Source organism: Ixodes scapularis, unplaced genomic scaffold, assembly GCF_016920785.2.
Source record: "Ixodes scapularis isolate PalLabHiFi unplaced genomic scaffold, ASM1692078v2 PGA_scaffold4__175_contigs__length_147842914, whole genome shotgun sequence".
NCBI lineage: Eukaryota > Metazoa > Arthropoda > Arachnida > Ixodida > Ixodidae > Ixodes > Ixodes scapularis.
Genome location: NW_024609879.1, coordinates 35,172,833 through 35,192,491, shown reverse-complemented (window position 1 = coordinate 35,192,491; position 19,659 = coordinate 35,172,833). Strand labels below are relative to the sequence as shown.

Genomic DNA, 19,659 nt, shown 5'->3' with positions numbered 1-19,659 from the left:
AAAGTGCCTCCATGCTTACCTAGTAGTGCCAGGAGCTGGTTCTTGATAGCGTCCTCTCTATCTGGGGCCCCTGCTCCAGGTTCAGCACCCTCTGCTCTGCCGACCTCAGCTTTTCAACCAGTCGGGCATGCTCCCAAAGCGACACAGTGGACGTCCTGTCCTCTGTCTTTTTTTTTCTTGTACTTGCCCCCCACTGCAGGGGTGGAGACATCTCAAACTGGAAAAGAAAAAGGTCCAGGTGTTTTAATATTCATTTACTAAAAACTCCAACACATAATTAAGACACACATAGTTCACATTAAATTCCCCCCCCCTCCCTTTATTTTTTGGGTGTAGGTTTCAGCCCTATACCTGTGATTGCCCCCTACCTGAAGAAATGCTTCCAGACGCCCCTGACAAGATATCCGGTATTCACCGTCAGTACAGGAAATAATTGGTATATCGTCCTTTACACACTCTAGTGTATAAAGGACGATACCTGTTGGCAGAAAACACTGTGTAGGTAAACGAAATAGTATGATAAAATATTGTGTTAAAAGGTACTTCTAAGTTAGTCAGAAAGTAAAATATGATTATACTACTTTGCACCCAGTGTACTTTCTATGAGGAACGTAAACTCTCAGTTGCTTTGTACTTGCAATTCAGTTCTTTTAAATACGATAGCATCTATAAGCAAAGCATATGCACTTTAGGCGTTCGTTGGTCCGAGGATTTGTAACTGCTTTTGAAAAGAGCATGTGCCGGCACATTATAATTCAGAAAAGAAAAACATGCCGCCGGCACTGCGCCTCAAACCCACAACTGTTGGAGTCTAAGCCGGGCATCGTATCCGCTTCACTACGCGCATACATGAGTAAGCATTTGCGAAAGAGCTACTGGTTGCAAGCAAGAGCTGCGTTGATGCACGTGCTAGTGACTCAACGCCGCTGTTGCCATAGCAATGTGTGCCGCATCTGGTCGCAGTCGCACATAGCCACATCTGAGGAGAGCTCTGTGAACCAGACTTGAGTATCATCTTTCGTTGTCGGTATGCGAAAGCAGGTCTCACCAGAGGAACATTACGCAAGCGTGCTGAGGCACAGTGAAAGCAAAGTGCCTAGGGTACTTCGGAACAACATAAAACATGTTTGTTGAAAGCTGGAGAGGCAAGTAGCAACAAGAGGACCATTGAAGCGGATGAAAAGATTAAAGAGAGGAAACTTCGGCTGCAACGCAAGCAGGACGCCAAACAAATGAGGACGTCTTACGATAGTGGAGAAGAGATGTAACTTCGTGTGCAGCGAGATTTTGACTTGACTTAGAGCAGGTGAGCACATCTCGTAAGACTGAAGAGTGTCGAATTCAGATTTAATGCGGTCGAGAAACAAGCAGGAGAGTGTCTCTTGAAATTGAAGAGGGACAAGTGCGGCTACAGCACAGTTGAGACCAGGAGTGGCCAAGCTGCGGCACTTTGTGTGTTAAATTACGGCTTGTGGTCCACTTTCATAGAGCGTATCTACCGACCGGATCTGTGTACCAGAATAGCAAGCAATTTAAAAAGTGTCTGTACAAATAGTCCTGACCAGCCATAATGCATGGACACAATTACTCATGAAGCGAACAAAATGCAAGATATTCTTCAGCCTAACCGTTCAATTTTACCCACAATTAGTGCCCACTGGTAACGGAAGTGAAGTATGCTGCTGATTTGAAAAAGGGAAAAACAAAAGACGAACGCCCTCCTTCTGAACAGAGTCGAAGATGAAGTAAGAAAAACAGCCTAAAGACACACATAAACCTCGAACCTTGAGTTCAATACCATAGGGATGGCCACGTGCTTCTTTTTCAAAGCAGCAACCAGCTCAGCTCGTGTCTCTGTAAAACAAAACATGCACACTGAATTACATCTCAAAGTCGCCGTGTTCGTCTCCCTTTCCCCCCTTGTATCGGGGTTTATAAATATGACCGTTCACCAGCTAGCCTGCGCTATAACCCTTGTTTCAAAATTTACTTTTTTTATAGTTTTACACATTAAATGCACCACCTAGTCGAACTTATGTGGTAAATTTGTCGTAGCTTACAAAGCCGATTTGTTGCGATTTATTTTGAGTGCCGTGGCTACCATCTGGAGCGCCCTGTAGTTAAACAACGTAAAACCCTTTGCTCTTGCCGCCCAGTTCTTCACAAATCGGGCGCAAGGACCTAATCGGGCGCAAGGACATATTCGTGCCCGCCACATTTTGCGAATTTTAGACGCCGGAATGGGGGACGCCGGAACGGGGGCCCACGAAATTTCCGCTTTCCACGTGTCCTTAAATTTCGCTAATTTTTGAACGCGTGGAATTTGCAAAAAATCGGGGGCTGGCGAACATTAGGGAGTGTTCGTAGACCGCGTTTCCCCCTCCCCAACGAAGATGCGCCTGCCCGCCGATAGCCTTGACTGTAGAGATCCGGGTATATAGCGAGTTGCGGGGCTAGTTGCGGGACAGCGAAAACGATCTGCGAAAACTCCCTATTAACGGTTTGTACAAAACCCGCGACTCCGGCAAATCGTGCCGCGCTCTGCCGCGATCCGCTTCCGGCCGTCGGAGGGAAATTTCCCTCCGTCAATTCTTCCCGGGGGGAAACTTCCCTCCGTCAAATCTCCCCCTCGCTTCCTCCACGGCGGCCTTGCTCTGCTCATCACGTGGGTCCGGAGAGCCACTCACACGCTCTGTTGGCTGTCGGTCAATCGCTCAAGGCCTCCGCTCGCAATACGGAACCGCATCGGACGCCATCACGACGAAAGTGAATCTCGACAAAGAAAGCAGATCCGAGGCGGGCGAAACGCACCCTTCGACGCAGGAATGTCCCAAATCCACCCAAAGCCGGACCTCCTTGGCCTTCGAGCCGAGGCGACGGCGGTACGCGAGGGCGTTGGCGAGGTGAGACAGGCGCAGGTGGCGTGTGACGTCAATCTGAAGAGGAGAGCAGTCGTGATCGTAAAAATTTTCACGACTCCTGCAAACATTTTCACGACTCCGACAGACCGTAAAAATAGAAGCGTCCGCTTCAATTTTCACGATTTGTCGGAGTCGCGGGTTTTGTAGTGTCCTGTTTGGACACCCCTTTAACGGTTTGCAGTATACGTTGTGCTTCGAGCCCCTGATGCGTAGAAAACTTACCGTTCGCCGGCGCACGCTCCAACAGCCTCCCAGTAGACGCTTTTCGGCACGTCGGGGTCGAAGTCGCTAACGCTCGCCGGTTTGAACTTATTGATACGGTTCACGCTGACTATTGGCTTCGCGCCATCAACATAAATCATGTACGCTTAGTACATACCGACACCGATACACACCGATCGAGATAGCCCTAACGTCAATGCGGCTTTGGTACAGAGCACCATAGAGTAATATACACAAGGTAAAGAGCGGACACCGCCATAGGCCCCAGCGGCCCAGATAGACCAGTGACAGGTAGTGCTCCTAGCGGGCGGTATTAAGTATAATCTGATTCCGTTTCCGGTCAAGTTAGTTTCGGTTTCGGTTTGGGCGTTCTACTCCGGTTCTCCGGTACCCTTCTCTCTCTCTTTCCTCCCCGCCTCGCTCGGCTCTCGGGAGCTCCTTGGCACCCGAGCCCGAAGCTGCTGTTTTTTTTTTTTTCGTTTTTTGTTTTTTGTCTTTTTTTTTTTTTAATACTGACGCACTTTTGCTTTATTTTTTACGATAGAGTCCGTGCAAAATGTGTCAAACAATATTTCAACTTACTTCACAAAGCAGAAGTATATATATTTCTTGTTCTTTTTCTATTGTAAAGCATTGAAGTTACACAATCGCCGCATTGACTCCTGGCTGGTGGAGCATTTTGGGGTCAACAACAGTAAGTGGTTCGAACACATTTTATTGGACCACATTCATATATACATGATTTACTTCCGAAGCTCTGTATGTTTTATAGGAAAGAGATCGATACTCACAAGAATAAATGAATATGAAGGACTTCAGCATATCGTACACTTCGTAATAGATTCTTAGAGGAACCAACTTAACAAAACCTTTCCACGGACAACATGCTGTATGATACATTCATTTTCACGCCGACTCGGGTACGGGAAGTAAGTGCAAAAATAAATAAGACATCGCTATCATTACCAGTCATAAGAGTATAATAACAGTGCGAAGCACACACCGGATAGTACAAAGTCCCGATTCCGGGCAAATAAAAAAAAAAAAAAACATCTATTCGCATAGCCTCAAACTCACTGCGGGCGAGCCATTACCAAACAATGAGAACTCCATTCGAAATCTGACAAGATTCAACGTCCCTAAACATTTTCCGAAATTGTTCAGAAAAGAAGTATGGCTTCAGAAAAAAGCGGCTAAAAAAACATGGACAGTGGATACGAAAGTGGATACATTTTCTTTCGAATATGTTTAGCCTCTATACATTATTTTCTATCGAAATTTTGTAGAAAGTGGACAAATATTTTTGTTAGGGATCCGTGATACACATTCGCTGGAAAAAGGGGAACAAATATTTGGAGAGCAAGCTGCACCCCCCACTTAATAATCACTTTTTGTTTTTGGTTTGGCAACCGCCTCTGTTAATACACTATTAACAGTTAAACCTGTTTCGTTCTTACTAGCAACTGAAGAGTGCAACCGAACTTTGTCCAAATTCCAATTAAGCAATCAAACATGTCAACACAAGCGTACTCTGCAAAACAATTTTAAAAACCCTTTGTGGTACTCCTCTGGGCAAAGGTTAAAACCACCCAGACCTCAAAGTGTGCTATACAAGGCGGCACACACTCCTCGAACATGTGTCGCACTTTCTATTATGGGAAGAAAGTGATATTCTAGTTGCTGAATGAATTGAAAGGCAGCTTGTGATGGTACTACTAAGTTCCCGAAGAATTTTCCAGGCACGTGGTATGCTTTAGGAACAAGACAGTACTGGTGAGGCCTGGTCAAGTTATTAGACTCATCCAATAGCAGCTGTCAACAGCCACAGCTGTAAGTTGTCTGTTCAAGCAAAAGCTTGATCAAATAGCCCCAAACGTAATAAAAAAGTGGACGAGTCATCAATTATGTTAAACCTGATGTCTGATGCCAGCTCAGAAATATCCTCTAGTGGCGGGAAGTTATCAATTGGAAGACATTCCACAATGTCTGAAATTAAACTTTCATGGTGCGAAGATATTTGCAACTCCTTTACGAGGTCCCAGCCTTGTCATCCTCTACGTTTTTATTGTCCGACAGTTTGAACAGTTTCTTTATCCGGAGGTGTTTTAGTCCTGAGGTGAACTGATGCACATTTGGGTTTGTGTAGCAGCCCAGCATTTGTCGTATATAGCTCCAAAAACATTCTCAAGTGTGTCTTGCTGCAGGCGTCGTGTAAGTGAGAACTTAAAGTGATGGCTGCTTGAAAGCTCATCCCAGGGCATGAGGACACTGTTTATAGTAACTTGCCACCCAATGATGGCTTTGAGCTGCATCCTACTTTGGAACTGCCATGCTGAAATCCATCCGAGTTACTGGTGGAGAAAATCAAGTATTTCAGATTCTCCCTTCAGAATGGCATGACGCAACTTCTGCCCTGTCTTCTTGAATGTTTTAGCTATTTAGACAATCAAAAAGTATGCACATCCTATCTCAGAAATAGGCTGTAGCCATGACTGCCTCAGGAAGATCCTTGGCATAAACAACGGATATGATTGCAAGAAAGAGTGAGGCACTCAGTACCTATGGGGCGCAATTTTCTTTCATTTTACAGAAAGGTTCTTGAAAAAATGTGTCTCTCAGTAAGTTTCGGAGCCAATTGCAAGCTCATCTCATGGATAGAACAATAAAGTTAAACAATAGACGACCACTCAATGACCTCATTTCCAATGCAAAGTTTGTGGGCTTGGAGATCGCTCTTTGTTGTTTTGGGAAGGTGCGGAACATCAGAGACAAAGTAAACCTGTTCGTTGTCAACTTCAAAAAAATGGCTTATCATCACGCACACCAAGCTTACGTTTGAAGCTCCCTAACCACAGACCGCAGCCTTTACTGTGAAGCCAACAGTCTTAAAGGGGCGATGTACTGATATTTATATTTTGCTCAAATACCGCTTAGGACGAATCCCTGACGTTAATGATCTGTGAAATACCCGTTCGTCTTCACCACGCGCCATCGAAGTCGCAAAAAAAAAAAAATAAAGAAAAACAAACAGAGTTCACCCCCTCAACTCGCAGCCAGAACAAGCGGCCCCGTGATCTGGAGCCAATTATATGCCGCCAATGTTGATCATAGCCATGCGATGGAGTTGGCATGGCACAGGACACGCGCTGAGTTCCAGACATTGTTATGGTTCGGCTGTTGTCGTCATTGCAGCGATTGGACACAGGACACTACCCGAATGTTTCTCGAGCTATTGGTTATCACGAGCCCAAATCGAGTGTCCACGCCATGCTCGGGTCCAATCTATGCGCCGTATTCAAATATCGTCACTGGGCGGTACTGCTACCGCCAAGCTACGTCATCAGGTTTTTCTAAGGAGAGATTGAATGTAAACACTCGGTTTTGTCCTCGAAATTACAGCGCAACAAAGGAGTTTCTTGGTCAGTGGCATTGCGTGCGAGTATCCTTGAGTCCCACTAGAGCCAGTAAGCTCGTGTAAAGTGAAAAACATTCCAATTGAATATCGTTGCACCGCCCCTTTAAGCTCCCGAATGAGAGAAATGAGGAGACTGCGTTAAACAGAAGACGTTGTTGAAGTGTGCACAACAGTGTATGCAAGGGGCTAAACGCACCTCCTGGAAATTTCAGACAGCATAACAACCAAAGCTCTATCTGCAATGTTAGAGGCTCGTTCAACACCGTCATCTGTGAACCCATGGACAATGTCATGTGCAGGGTCGTAAGTTATATTCTTTTTTTTAAATCAATCTCATCGAAAATCAACATGCACACACGTTCAAGTGCAGCCAGACAGCCCGGCAGAAACAACAGCGCGAGAAGCTCGAACCGATAGGCTCCACGAATTCACGCCGAGCATGCGAGCACGCGGGCGGTCATGCGTCACCTTGATTGATGCAAACTCGACCGAACATGAAGCAGCAGAAAGCACAGATGGACGGCACGCACGGCACAGACGAACGACGCAGGGACGAGCAGAGGCGACGGCGTGCAGGCAGACAGGCCATGGCAGGCGCCATTCATCACGTGGTTTTTGTGACGTATTCAATTTAAACTATTTAGTCGTTTTAAGTACTCTAAACAATTTCAAAGCATTGACATTTAAAAAATAAATACTTTTCACAGAAAGAGTTTTAAGTAATTTTAACCAAATTGCAGAAAAGCGCCACGTAGCGGAGGGTATTAAACGCACTATCTGGGCCGCGAATCGGCTCCTGTGTCCTCTCTTTACGTTTACAATGGCTATGTTCCGAATCTTACCCGAGTAACCTGCCTCTACGTCAGCGGGTAATACCACGTGACATCGCGAGTAAACGATCCGCGACTCGATTTTGGAACGGCCAGGATAATCACCTGGATACTACGCGGATTGGCTTCGTCTTGGGCGACGGCAAAAAGAAAACACAGCAGCGATGGCAGAAAATAGCAGACGATCCTTTTGATCATGGAGAAAGCACCCGAAGAACGGTAATATTAATGACGATGCGGTGTTTTTTGAGGTGGATCCACCAGCTCCTTTTACTCACCTTCGTTTTGAGCTGTATATTGAGATCAAAATTACTTACTCCGAAGAAAGGGTAAAAGCACAGGCGAGCTGGTGAAGAACTTCCATCGTAAACCGGAGACACGGAAAAATAAAAAAAACGGACAAAACAACAAGTCTCAAACACAGCTTCTAGTTTATTTGAACACCTCCGCTCTTATATATACACCACAACCCTCCTCTCCAAAGGTCGACACACCTCCTCTCCACTCCATCAACGACATCTCAAACAGAACCAATGACACATGCTACCTCCCTTCCTTTCATACCAACCAAAAACTGACCCCTTTCCAATCCTTGAAACAGGCACTCAAACCCTGCTAACAATGAAAACACTCCCCCCCCCCCCCCAGAAAAAAAAAAAAAAGATAGATTTTTTTGGAACCGACCAGCCACAACTGATAACAGGCCTATCGAACAGACACGGTGTTAGCATTCAACCACCCCTCAAAAAAAAAAAAAAAAAAAAAAAATTTAAAGACATAGAAAGCGTTTCAGTTCACTCCCGAAACCCAAGGACGGTGTGCTGACACAATTGCCACGCTCCAAAATACATAAAGTCTCCCTCACGACATTCCGTTGCGGTGTGGATTGTCTTATGTAGGCCAAACTGGTCGCTGTTTGAATGATAGGTTGTTGGAACATAAAAGGGCGGTAAAAGACAATGCGCAGTATTCAGAAATAGCTAAACATGTTGTAGACTGCAATCACTGTCAGCCTGAGTGGGGGGATACCCAGGTATTGCATAAAGAGAAGGAAAATGGTAGGAGAGTTGTGAGGGAGACTTTATGTATTTTGGAGCGTGGCAATTGTGTCAGCACACCGTCCTTGGGTTTCGGGAGTGAACTGAAACGCTTTCTATGTCTTTAAATTTTTTTTTTGTTTTTTTTTTTGAGGGGTGGTTGAATGCTAACACCGTGTCTGTTCGATAGGCCTGTTATCAGTTGTGGCTGGTCGGTTCCGAAAAATCTATCTTTTTTTTTTTTTTTTTTTTTTTGGGGGGGGGGGGGTGTTTTCATTGTTAGCAGGGTTTGAGTGCCTGTTTCAAGGATTGGAAAGGGGTCAGTTTTTGGTTGGTATGAAAGGAAGGGAGGTAGCATGTGTCATTGGTTCTGTTTGAGATGTCGTTGATGGAGTGGAGAGGAGGTGTGTCGACCTTTGGAGAGGAGGGTTGTGGTGTATATATAAGAGCGGAGGTGTTCAAATAAACTAGAAGCTGTGTTTGAGACTTGTTGTTTTGTCCGTTTTTTTATTTTTCCGTGTCTCCGGTTTACGATGGAAGTTACCTACTCCTTACAGCTAGACATAAAAAAAGGTGTTTTTATTAATCAGCGCGATCGCTGCAATTCTAATCACGGTGCCCTAAGCGCATATATTCCACGCATTGTAATTTGCACCGATTATGTTTTGCAGAAATATATTGCACACGGTGTAGCGGTACAGCGCGAGGGTGCTTTCTCCAGAATGATATGAAACTGACGTTCGCTTTGACGCGAATGTGATTAGAGTGAAATTTTCGAAGCCTTCACTGCTTTACAAACGTTATCCTCTCATTACACACACTCTGGAGAAAACAAAAAAAAATACTACATTATCATATACTGAGTTCGAACATTTTCGGCCTTGAACGTGAGAATACAGCATTCCCCCAACGCCGAGGACGAGGATGCGGAGAAGCGCCTGTTTACGCTCGCACTCGGATAATAACAATTATACCTTCCCGGGGAAGGTGGACGGTCTGGATGTAATGGAGTCAATTCCTGCGTTGAAAACAGCAAATCGCAATAACCACAGATGCTGCAGCTAATTCTTTGTCATTTCGAACGTCCGCCACCAAAACCAACGGAGCAAGCGAGCTTTGACGGCTGTCGGCGCAGAAAGCAGACGACGAACAGATCACGTGACGTATTTACTCGATTTGATCCGACTTTACCCCCCGATCGAGGAGGGTAGCGTGAGTAATTACTCCGGAGTAAACAACCCGCTTCTGGAACGCGAGTTCTGACGTCATCGAGTAAGCTCGAGTAAGTTTTGGAACGCCACGGTACGAAACTTTTACTCCGGAGTCGGATCGAGTAAATTTTGGAACACAGCCAATATTACGCTATGAGACCACTGGCTGGCACTGGCCGGCTGGCCAGCGGCGCTACAGAGGCTAGAAAGGGTTTCCTAGTGTCGTCAACGCGGCCGAGGAGCGGCAATATTTTGCGATGACGCGGGCAGGTGGCGCTGCTGCCTGCAGGCGCGCTGTCGCTTTGCGGTAGGCGCGCGGTTTTCAACGGGAGACGCGTCTCCGGATGTAAATGTGTGGCTGTTGTAGCGCTCGCTATCGTTTAATCTTCAGGCACGCATATATATATATAAAGACCACTTCTCTACGAGTCTTGCAAAACCTCTCCGCTTCGGCGGGCGTTCTCCGCAGCGCGCTTGAGACAGACCGCGCGGAGCGGTGCGGTCAAAAGAGAAGCGCTTGAGTGTAGTTTCATCTGCTGCACGCGCTCGCGCCTTTTATGTAAGAAAGGTTGGAAGTAAATCGCTAAAATGAGATGATGACGAGAGTGTGTGCAACATGACATTTATTTTTATTTTACTGATCGACCGTTGCAGACGCCAGCAAGCGCAGCGCGTGTAACAAACAACCCCTTCATCTCCTCATTGCTCGGGAAACGAATTAAAGGTATATTCGCGCAAGCAAAGGAAAAGAGCATACAAACTTGCGAATTATCCACAAAAAACATCACAAAGCTAAATGTCTATTCCAGGTCTTTGTTCGCGAAAAATTTATTTGGTGTGCTCTGCCTCTCCAGTACCGCAGTCCGGTCCTCACCGGCATCGCCTCATTTTGAGCAATTTTTGCTTCTCCCTTTGGGAATCTCGATCCTTGTTAATAGCCTTAGCAAAAAAATGCATCCTGGTCAGAGCATAGAATTTGATGACATTTGCTGTGACCAAGCGCCCATGCTCACTGCAGCCAACCTCCTGCAGTGCATGCCCCTGAAGGAAGCGCAGGAAACAGATCATGCTCTTAGCATGGAGCTTGTTTCTGGTAAAGAAAACAGTGAAGGCGTTTTCCAGTCTGGTTACCAGTGCCTCCAGTGGTTTCGAAGGGTACAGCAAACCCCCATGATCGAATTCTCTCGTCAATGAGGCGTTGCCATTGCACTCAGCCTGCAGGGGCAGGACACTCAAGCAAGATGCACATTCTGGGCACGGGAATTTTTTGAGGGACTTGCGGACAACGTAACCCGCTACGTAATATATCAGCCGACTGTCACTTCTTTTCTCGACACAGACGTGGTGGTCAATCAGGCTACTGTGCTCTTTTAGCACAACTGCGGCATGAGCCAGACTTCCCTCGTCCAACAGTTTATCATCGAGTGCTGCTACACGAGCAGCCTTTTCTTTTCCAGCATCAGATGGCCGCAAAAGTGCAGTTACAAGCTCAGCTGGCGAGTTTCCATTCTTTGGTGGTCTTGCAAGGCTGTAGAAAGTTAGGTTGTTAATAATGACCAAAAACTACTCAGGGGAGGGGTGGTCATTACATCCAAAGGATTGTCGCACAATCCCAAAGATGTTTTCTAGTTTATCTTGACTAAGGTTTGCAGTCAACAAGTACTTGTAGTGCACTGAGGTAATCAGATAGTCCAGAAGTGACAGTGTGCTCTGTAGAGTCACACGGAGTCCAAGGGCAGTCCCTGCGCTTAGGAATCCACCACCGTGTTGGGCAGCGTACCTTCCCATTCACTTAAGAAGGCAATGAACTTTTTCAAAAACCGGGCACTTCCTGACTGGGCTCGAAGGCCCTTAGACGGGACCCTGGATGACATCACGAAAATCAACATCTCCATCAGCTTCACAAACTGCTCTGTTGGCTCCGTTGATCTGAACCTTCTTTCCAAGTCACCTTTATAAAAGAAAAGCCCTTTCAACACCTCTTGACTGGACAGTTGAAAAGCCAAATTCACACGCATTTTTTCAAACGCGTTCGGTTGCACATGTGCCTGTGTTATGTGTGGCATCACTTTCAGTGTCAATGCTTCCTTGTCCCTTTTCCATGCCTCTTTGATGACATCAACATGAGCATGACCACATGGAATCTGTACGCCTTTTGAGACAAAAGTATTCCGCACGCATTTGATCAGATGAGGAAAATCAGATATGAAGTGTAGGCTCCTTGCTGTGTCGACAGGATGGGGAACCTTGCAGGTGATTTCCTTAGACGAAGCTGCACAAGTAAGGAATATCTGTGAATAACAGGAGATAAGCAAGAAAAGCCTTTCACTGTGATTCTGGGACGGAAATTATCCACCTTTGATGCCGAGCAGCTTCCAGAGACAGCGATTCCAGGGAGCACCATCACTTGTCCAGAAATCGACGAAGAGGCCGGAATTTTCAGCCAGTATCGTAGCCTCCAGGAGAATCTTCGAGAGGACAGGCGCCTTTACATTGCCTCTGGAAGCAAAGACTCCGAGGATTTGTGTCCACTTTCCTGCAAAAATAAGATGTTTCACTGTGAGAAATATCAAAATGTAAATCACGGCTTAGGCATCACTGAAGTAAATATATGTTGTAAATGACATCACAAACTTCACTAGGTGGACTAGGCTCTAGGATGTACAACAACCAAAAAAGGCGTACAATTGTATTGCCGTCACGACATAATATTTTGAATTAACTTGCCTTTAAAGGGTTGAAATACTACAACGAGGCCGTGGTCACTCAGTGCTGTCTCGTTGCTATCCTCCATGAAAGGACCGAGGTCAACGAAGCCACTCAGTTCGCCAGATGCCGTCACATTGATGTTCTCGGAGAGCTTAATCTCGTCATACACAAGACCACCATGGCGGCTGAACTCGTCCATGTCTCGTGTTTTCTTTTCCAAAGCTGAAAACACACTAGTGTTGAAACCAAACGTGCTTTTAAATCCCTGCATGTGTTTGTCCAGGCATGATTTGCTCGGCAAGGCAAGAATCTTGTGTCTTCTAACATACTCGTAGAGTTGGGGGCTTCTCATGCGCATCAAAATGCACTCCAGGACCCACTGCATGTCGTACGCCATGCCTCGGCTTGATTTTCTGGATGCCGCCTCAAAACAGGTTCTTACAGCAAGACGCTGCTTTGGTGGGAGGCTCCTGATTTTCTCCTCCAAAACTGAGCTGGAAATTGTTTCCGTGACTGTTCGAAGCTTTGCAACACTTTCGTGGGCTTTTTCTAGCCTTTTTTTCGCCCGGAACAGCTGAAGGGACTTCCTGGCAATCCGTTGCTGAAATGTCGTTCGACGTTTCTTCTTAACCTGTACGTCTGGTTTTGGATGAGCTTTTTTGTGTATTTGCATCGTAAACAAGCTCTCCCGTCAGGTGTTGTCACACAGCAGTTTTTTGCGAAGTGCATGGAACCAAACTGGACACACTGACCAGCTGCCACTGGCTCAATTTCACAGCCTGGGCAAAGAAGCAATTGCTCGGCCTTTTTCAATGCCCCAAGGGCGTCATCTCGTCTACTTACACAAATTTCTTCGACTTTGATGCCTCGGCAATATATGGCGCAAAGGTATGCGCTCCCCTGTGCAGCGGTGGCTTCGGCGCATGCCGAGAACGTAACGTGCTTTATGACACGCACATCGTCTGATTCCATCCTGGCGTGCCATCCAAAGCACAATGCCGTTGGATCGTTCGATAAAATGATTCTGCTGCAATACATCGAGGGTGGCAGAATGTCGCTGAACGGGTGCGTCTCCGGCGCTGGTTCTGTACAGGCATTTCCAGGATCACAGTCATGCGTGGATCCGCTTGCAGCCCTGCGTTTCACTGGTGGGGTACCACGGTCAGCGAGGTTCCTTTCTTTCCTCTTTTTGGGGACAGGCTTTGTCAGATACGAGGGGGCGTCGGGGAATATCGTAGGGACGGCGTCGTCGGTGAGCACTGGACGTTCGCGGTCCAGCTCGACGAGCTCTCCATTGATGACGTGCTTGAAAGTTTTTTCTATGTAGCGTTCATCAAAGTGACGGGAACACACGACACAGGTTTCGTCGAGAACTTTGTCTTCTCGCTTGATGTTCCTCGCCCATTCTTGCCGACGAAGGGGGTCGACTGGAGCCCGGAACAACGATACTTTTTCTGCAGCCGATTTGTAGCCGCCTTTGCACAACGGCACGAAGCAGGTCCTACCTTTCTTCGCCGGCATGATCAGATGCATCCAACACACTGACGCATGACACACCGTTGGTCTTTCGCTGTGCACCGCGATGTAATCCACAGATCCGCACAAACAACAAAGGAAGACCCTCGGACGGCTCGGTTCTGTCACACGGAAAAATGTGCTTCCGCCATTTTCGCCCGGGCCGCCAACGGGGAGAATAGCGCGCCTGCTGGACGCAGCGCCACCTGCGCGCGTCATCCAAACCGGTTTCTCCGTGGCCGCTTGAAAGAGCGTACGCTCGGGACACTAGGAAACCCTTTCTAGCCTCTGTAGCGGCGCTGGTACGTAAGGATTGGATTGGATTGAAGAAATAATCTGCCTTAGTTTATATTAGTACTATTATTATTCAAAATAGTTTTAGAACATTTAAAAGCATAGAAACTTACCATGTTAAGTTTATTTATTGTTAAGAAAAACATTGTTTGTCCGTCGTTGGTTGTCTTTCTGCACTCTGCCTTGCAGCTACGAAATCCAATCCAATCCGACGTCAATAAACCGAAACTGAAACTACCGCGGTACAGGGCTCAAAGCTATGAAGCAAACTCTCGTTTATCTCGGCCTCGCTTCCCATGGATTTGGTTTTCTTATTTTATGACTTTAAATATGCATGTCATAAAATGGTTGAGTTTGATAGCTGAAACTGTTAAATTGAAATGACCTAATATGTGATTTTCTTATTAAAATTCTTTATTGAAAAAAATATCACAGTTTAGTTTCGCGGTGAGCGCGTTCCCGTCGAGGTCTGATAATTTCTGGTCGCGTTAAATAGACCGATCTCACCGGCCAGTTTGACTACGCCACCGCTGCCGCAATACAGCGAGGGAACTTTAGTCTTTGGGCACGTGCGACAACCTCGCTGGAGCTCTTCGCGTGTAGAGCACGAGAAGGCACGAGCCCTCGCGTGCACGGCCGTCTGCCTCCTGTGAACTAAAGTTATGGCGGCTTTACGCATGCGCCCAACGCTTAGTGAGATCGGTCTATTGTGTATACCGGTAGAGCCTGTACAAGGTTACCGACCGCCGGTTTAAGTGCCGGCGCCGGTAAGGCGTTACCGGTCGCTCCGATACGTGGTTGCTGTTAGCCGCGCATCGATTACTGGCCACCGGTACATTGTTACGGCCCACCAGTGTGGCGTACCGGCTACGCCTATGCGTGTTCACTCGCCGCCTGTACATGATATGGGCAACCGGTACGGCGTATCGGCTTCGCCGGTACGTGGTTACCGGTTACCGGTGTGGCCTACCAGCTGTGCCCGTATGTGTTTACCGGCCGCCTGTACATGGTATGGGCAGCCGGTACGGCGTATCGGCTTCGCCAGTACGTGGTTACAGGCCGCCGGTACAGAGCTAACGGTTACCGATATGAGAATACAGGACTCCGGTGTGAACCGGTATAGGTCGGTATACATTTGTACAGGTTTTTTCAGTAGGGCCTCTCAGAAGTAATCCGCGTAGAGTCCTTTTCAGTCATAGCCAGAAATAGCTGTTCTGGATGCAGTCAGTCGCGCCCGTTACTTTGCCTTGGTGCTGGTGTGAAAAAGAAAACTATCCTCAAAACGTGCCCCAAAACGAAGTCATCTTGGATTCCGTCCGATCGTCAAGATGTGACTGTCGTCGACAGCGGCTGTGTTATTTGAGATCGTCCTCAAATAAGTTCTTCTTGCATAACGCTGCATCGTGCGATACGTACAATATACTGTTCGAATGTTAAAACTTGCTAAATTTAATGTCCGTGTTCAGTCCATCGGTAAACACGTTATTTGTGAGCGTGAAAAATGCATGCCTTCCGGCTATCTTTTGTTGTAAATTATTTTCGACAGCTAAGCGCTTTGTCGTTTGACTTGTTTGTGACTTTTCAATCTCACTCGTTCTGTCGCGCGCGTACCCAGCAAAAATATATTTCAGTTTTATTTTTTTTTTATTTTTTTTTGTAATACACTGCTTTTTTAATGTCCTCGGAAAAATACATAGACCATAAAACAAAATACAGCAAGAAAAGAAGGAAATTTAGCCGCCAGCAGTGTTTCAAACTGCGCCTACGCAGGCTGCGCCTATCGAAATCAGTCCACTCAGTTAGGGTTAGCAGGGACGCCAGTGAGAGTCTAGCCTCCAACGCACCGACTGGGCTCGAAACCGGTTTGTTGCAACTGGGGTCGAGTGTTTCTTGGGAAGGTGTATAGACTCTGATACTATAAGGCTGGTTTTATGTAGTCATCGCAACATATTACCAATTTTATTGCAGTAAAATTACCAACCTAGCTTATACATGTAGAGTGAAGCGGCTTAAAAATTGTTGCAATTTAAAAGAAATGAAAATCACGGAAGTGACTTTTGTGTGCATGATGTGCTCGCATTGACTAGCTCAATTTATTAATTTTTTTTGGTTTCTTGGGTAAAAAACATCACGTGAGATGTATGTAAGCACAGTTGCAGGATGGCACACTACCATAGTCTGGGACCAACTTGGAAGCCGTATCACACCAAGTAGATAGTTCTGACATTTTAGCATAACTCGGGGATATTGACAGGACGGTAGGTACAAAGTAACTACACTGTAATTATTTTTCATTTTACCTGAGAGTGTGGCGAGGATCGAGCTGACTTCTTTTATGCCGTCTAAATTGTTCATACACTCTTAGAAAAAGGCTATGTATAGTCCTCCCTTAGGGGAGGAACGGTCTTTTAACCTATGTTTCTTAAGAAAAGGGGAAACTTTCGTCCCTGAAACTGGTTCCTCCGTCGCCTGCATCTCATTATGGCGGCCCTGAATCGAGCAAATCGAGCCCAATAAGGCTTGACGAGGACGCTACGTCTCTTGTACGGGACGAGAGGCGCAGCAAATAAAAGCGTAACACGAGCTTTCAGCGAACTGTGTTTATTTCCGAAGCCATATTCCCGCCACAGGTACAGAAACTTGCGTTTCAAAAGCAGTTACTCAGTCTTCTCGTCGACAGCACTGCGATGTTAAACGGGGACAAGCGATGCTCAGTTACTTCACGCACTTTGCGTCTTACCTTTGGTGTTCCTCGAGTCACAATTCCTTCGTCAACCGCACATCACGGAGAAGGGCAAACTCAATCCGCGAAACCAAAAGCCGCTCTCGAAAGAACAAACTCGAAGCCGCCGTTTATCGCGTAGCGTGAAAGAAGGTTAAATCGCCAGCCAGATGGTGGGGTCAAGCAAAGTAGTTACAAGTACCTAGGCTAGGTGGCGCTAGGTACCGCCCAATTCATGTTTTACAAAAAAAAATAATTTGATTTCCTCAAGCCATAATTGCGCTTGGGGATCCTCTACTATACACACGATACACACATCGCGCTTATTGGAAACATCAGGTGAACATACATTGCGCACATACACGGCACACACGAATAGCAATACAACGGAACACCACACTAACCCGAACACTACACCCGTACTCCGAGTTTCCGGCTTTTATACTGGTCGTTTTGAACGTGCGGAACTTTTCGGTGATTCCCTAAGCAATAAAATATATTCCCAGCATGTTGATTTTTTTTTCCAGCAATGCCATACCTCTGAAAGTATTTTGAATGACTCAGGGGATGAATCTCTTATTAAAAAGCAAACACTCGATCACGCCGTAATTATTTGAAAGCCAATAAATCAAGCAGCTCCAATGCGGTTCGAAGCCATGAGTTTGTTTCCCCGCACGGCACGTCGTAACCTGTATTTCTATTGTGGTGTTTGTTTTCCTATTTGTGCTGTTCGCGCAAAGCTGCAATTGCCGTCTTGAATTAATCTCTGTAGAGCGGATATTCACTCAGCTGGAAGTGATGTTTCACGGGCTGAGGAATCGCTTTTTGATTAAGAGGGATCGCTCCTCCAAGCCCCATAGAGAATACACGCGATTTTCTGCCATTTTACGAAAATTCTCATTTAATAACCGTTACACCGATTTTTTCAAACTTTTTTGCTATAAAAAGATTGATTCTTCGTCCAACTATCCCACAGAGCATATTTTTCATAAAAACATTTATTATATTTTATATTAAATCGTGAAATCGGTCGGAATTGGCTGTTTTGACATGTTTACGTTAGAGCGCGTTTTTAAAAACCTGTGAATTTTGAACTACAAATGTGTCTTGTGGGACATCTGCGGAATTTAACACGGAATTCAATTATATTAAAATTATAGCTGTAAGTACATCCGTTCTTTAACTACAGCGAAAACACTGAACCAAGGTGTTGTGGCTTGTTTTCCTCGTTTGGACGGTCAAGACTAGTTCGACGAGCGCCGCGTGAGGGCGCCACCATTTCGCCACGCACGCTGCTCTGATATTGTATTACTCCGCGCGCATGCGCTCTTCAGTAACGCGCTTGTGGTGGTCCAGAGACGGCAAGCAGTGTTGCCAGATTGGGCTATATATAGCCAAATTGGGCTACATCTTTTTCTAGTTGGCGTCAAAATTTCGCCTTTGGCTATGTGGCTATTTTTGGGCTATTTCTAAGGGCGCGGCGAACTCTTGTCGAACCTCAGGTTCGACGTCGAACTTTGAGGTTCGACTAGTTAATTTTCGAACTTCTAGTCAGTTTCGTAAAAAAAATTGTTTCTCTTTTGGCTAGTCGAGAGGAGAGAGAGGAAGGAGAATGGCTTCAAACTTCTACAAACTTCGGGGTTTTCACAATGCGCAGAGAAGCAGTGCTAGCAGAGTTCAAGCGGTCTCCCCACAGCGCAGTGAAGCAAATCAAACAAATAAATTGCACTGTTTTTACAGGTCCGGTAGCGCGTCTTCTACCCGGACGTAGACTGGACTCTCCAAACGCAGCTTTGGTGCCCATTGCGAAAATTCTTAGGCATCGCCAACTTTAAGAAAAGAAACACAATAAAAAATAGCTTGAACCGGAACGGGGGACGCTCATATTCTATACAAAGAAAAATAGACGGGTGGGTTATTGGTAAGAACCTTAGATATAGGGGGTGCTAGTTTAAAACTCCCAGTTCTGACTGTTCTGCTTCTACATTCTGTTCTTTTACTGTATGATTATATCTCCCGGGCTTCACAATACAGCTGTCATTGTATGTTTTCTATTTCTGAAAACCTACGAAGGATGGGTAATTGTTTTACAAATTTTCATCTTTCTGAAGCTTTTTTATATATATATATATATATATCAGGGGACCTAATGTACACAAAAAGTGGCGCATCTGAGGGTTGAAAAAGGGAATTTAACGTGTTGTTTTTTGCGCGTATGAAAAATTGTCAATAAAAGGCTTAAAAATCGTCGTTTTTAGTCTTGGCTATTTTGGGCTATATTTATTTTATGGCTTTGGCTATATTTGGGCTATACCTCCCAGCCGTTTGGCGGTTTTTTGTTGGGACCATCTGGCAACACTGACGGCAAGACCCGTCCAGACAGAGTGGTTTTGTTTCTCGGGGTGGGGTGTCAGGCGGATAGCTGTGCGTGTTTTCATAACTAGAAAGGCCGTCCTCGCAGCTATGGGTCCAAAGAGGTATAAATATGGCAAGCGAAAGGTCTCTGCTGAAACTACGGATGGTGAGGTTTCAGGTGAGGTTGAGTCATTGTGTCGTAGCGCTGCGAGAACGAATTGACTCGGGGTGTTGAAGATGCCGCTTCGGAAGCCATGCAACAGGCCGGAGTGGAAGAAGCGAGGCGCGCGAAGGAATCTGGCTAGATCGATGCCGAAGGCTATCCGCTTGTTACCGTCGTTGCAGACTGTGCGTGGTCAAAGCGATCGTACAGGCACAAGAACGACTCCTTCTGGTACGGTAAGTACTACATTTCTTCCTCTAAAAGG

General features: G+C 46.1%; 1 pseudogene; it reads right to left on the bottom strand.

Annotated features, from left to right (window-relative positions):
- Positions 1 to 10,246: 10,246 nt before the first annotated feature.
- On the bottom strand, positions 10,247 to 14,126 carry LOC121837644 (annotated as a pseudogene).
- Positions 14,127 to 19,659: the final 5,533 nt, after the last annotated feature.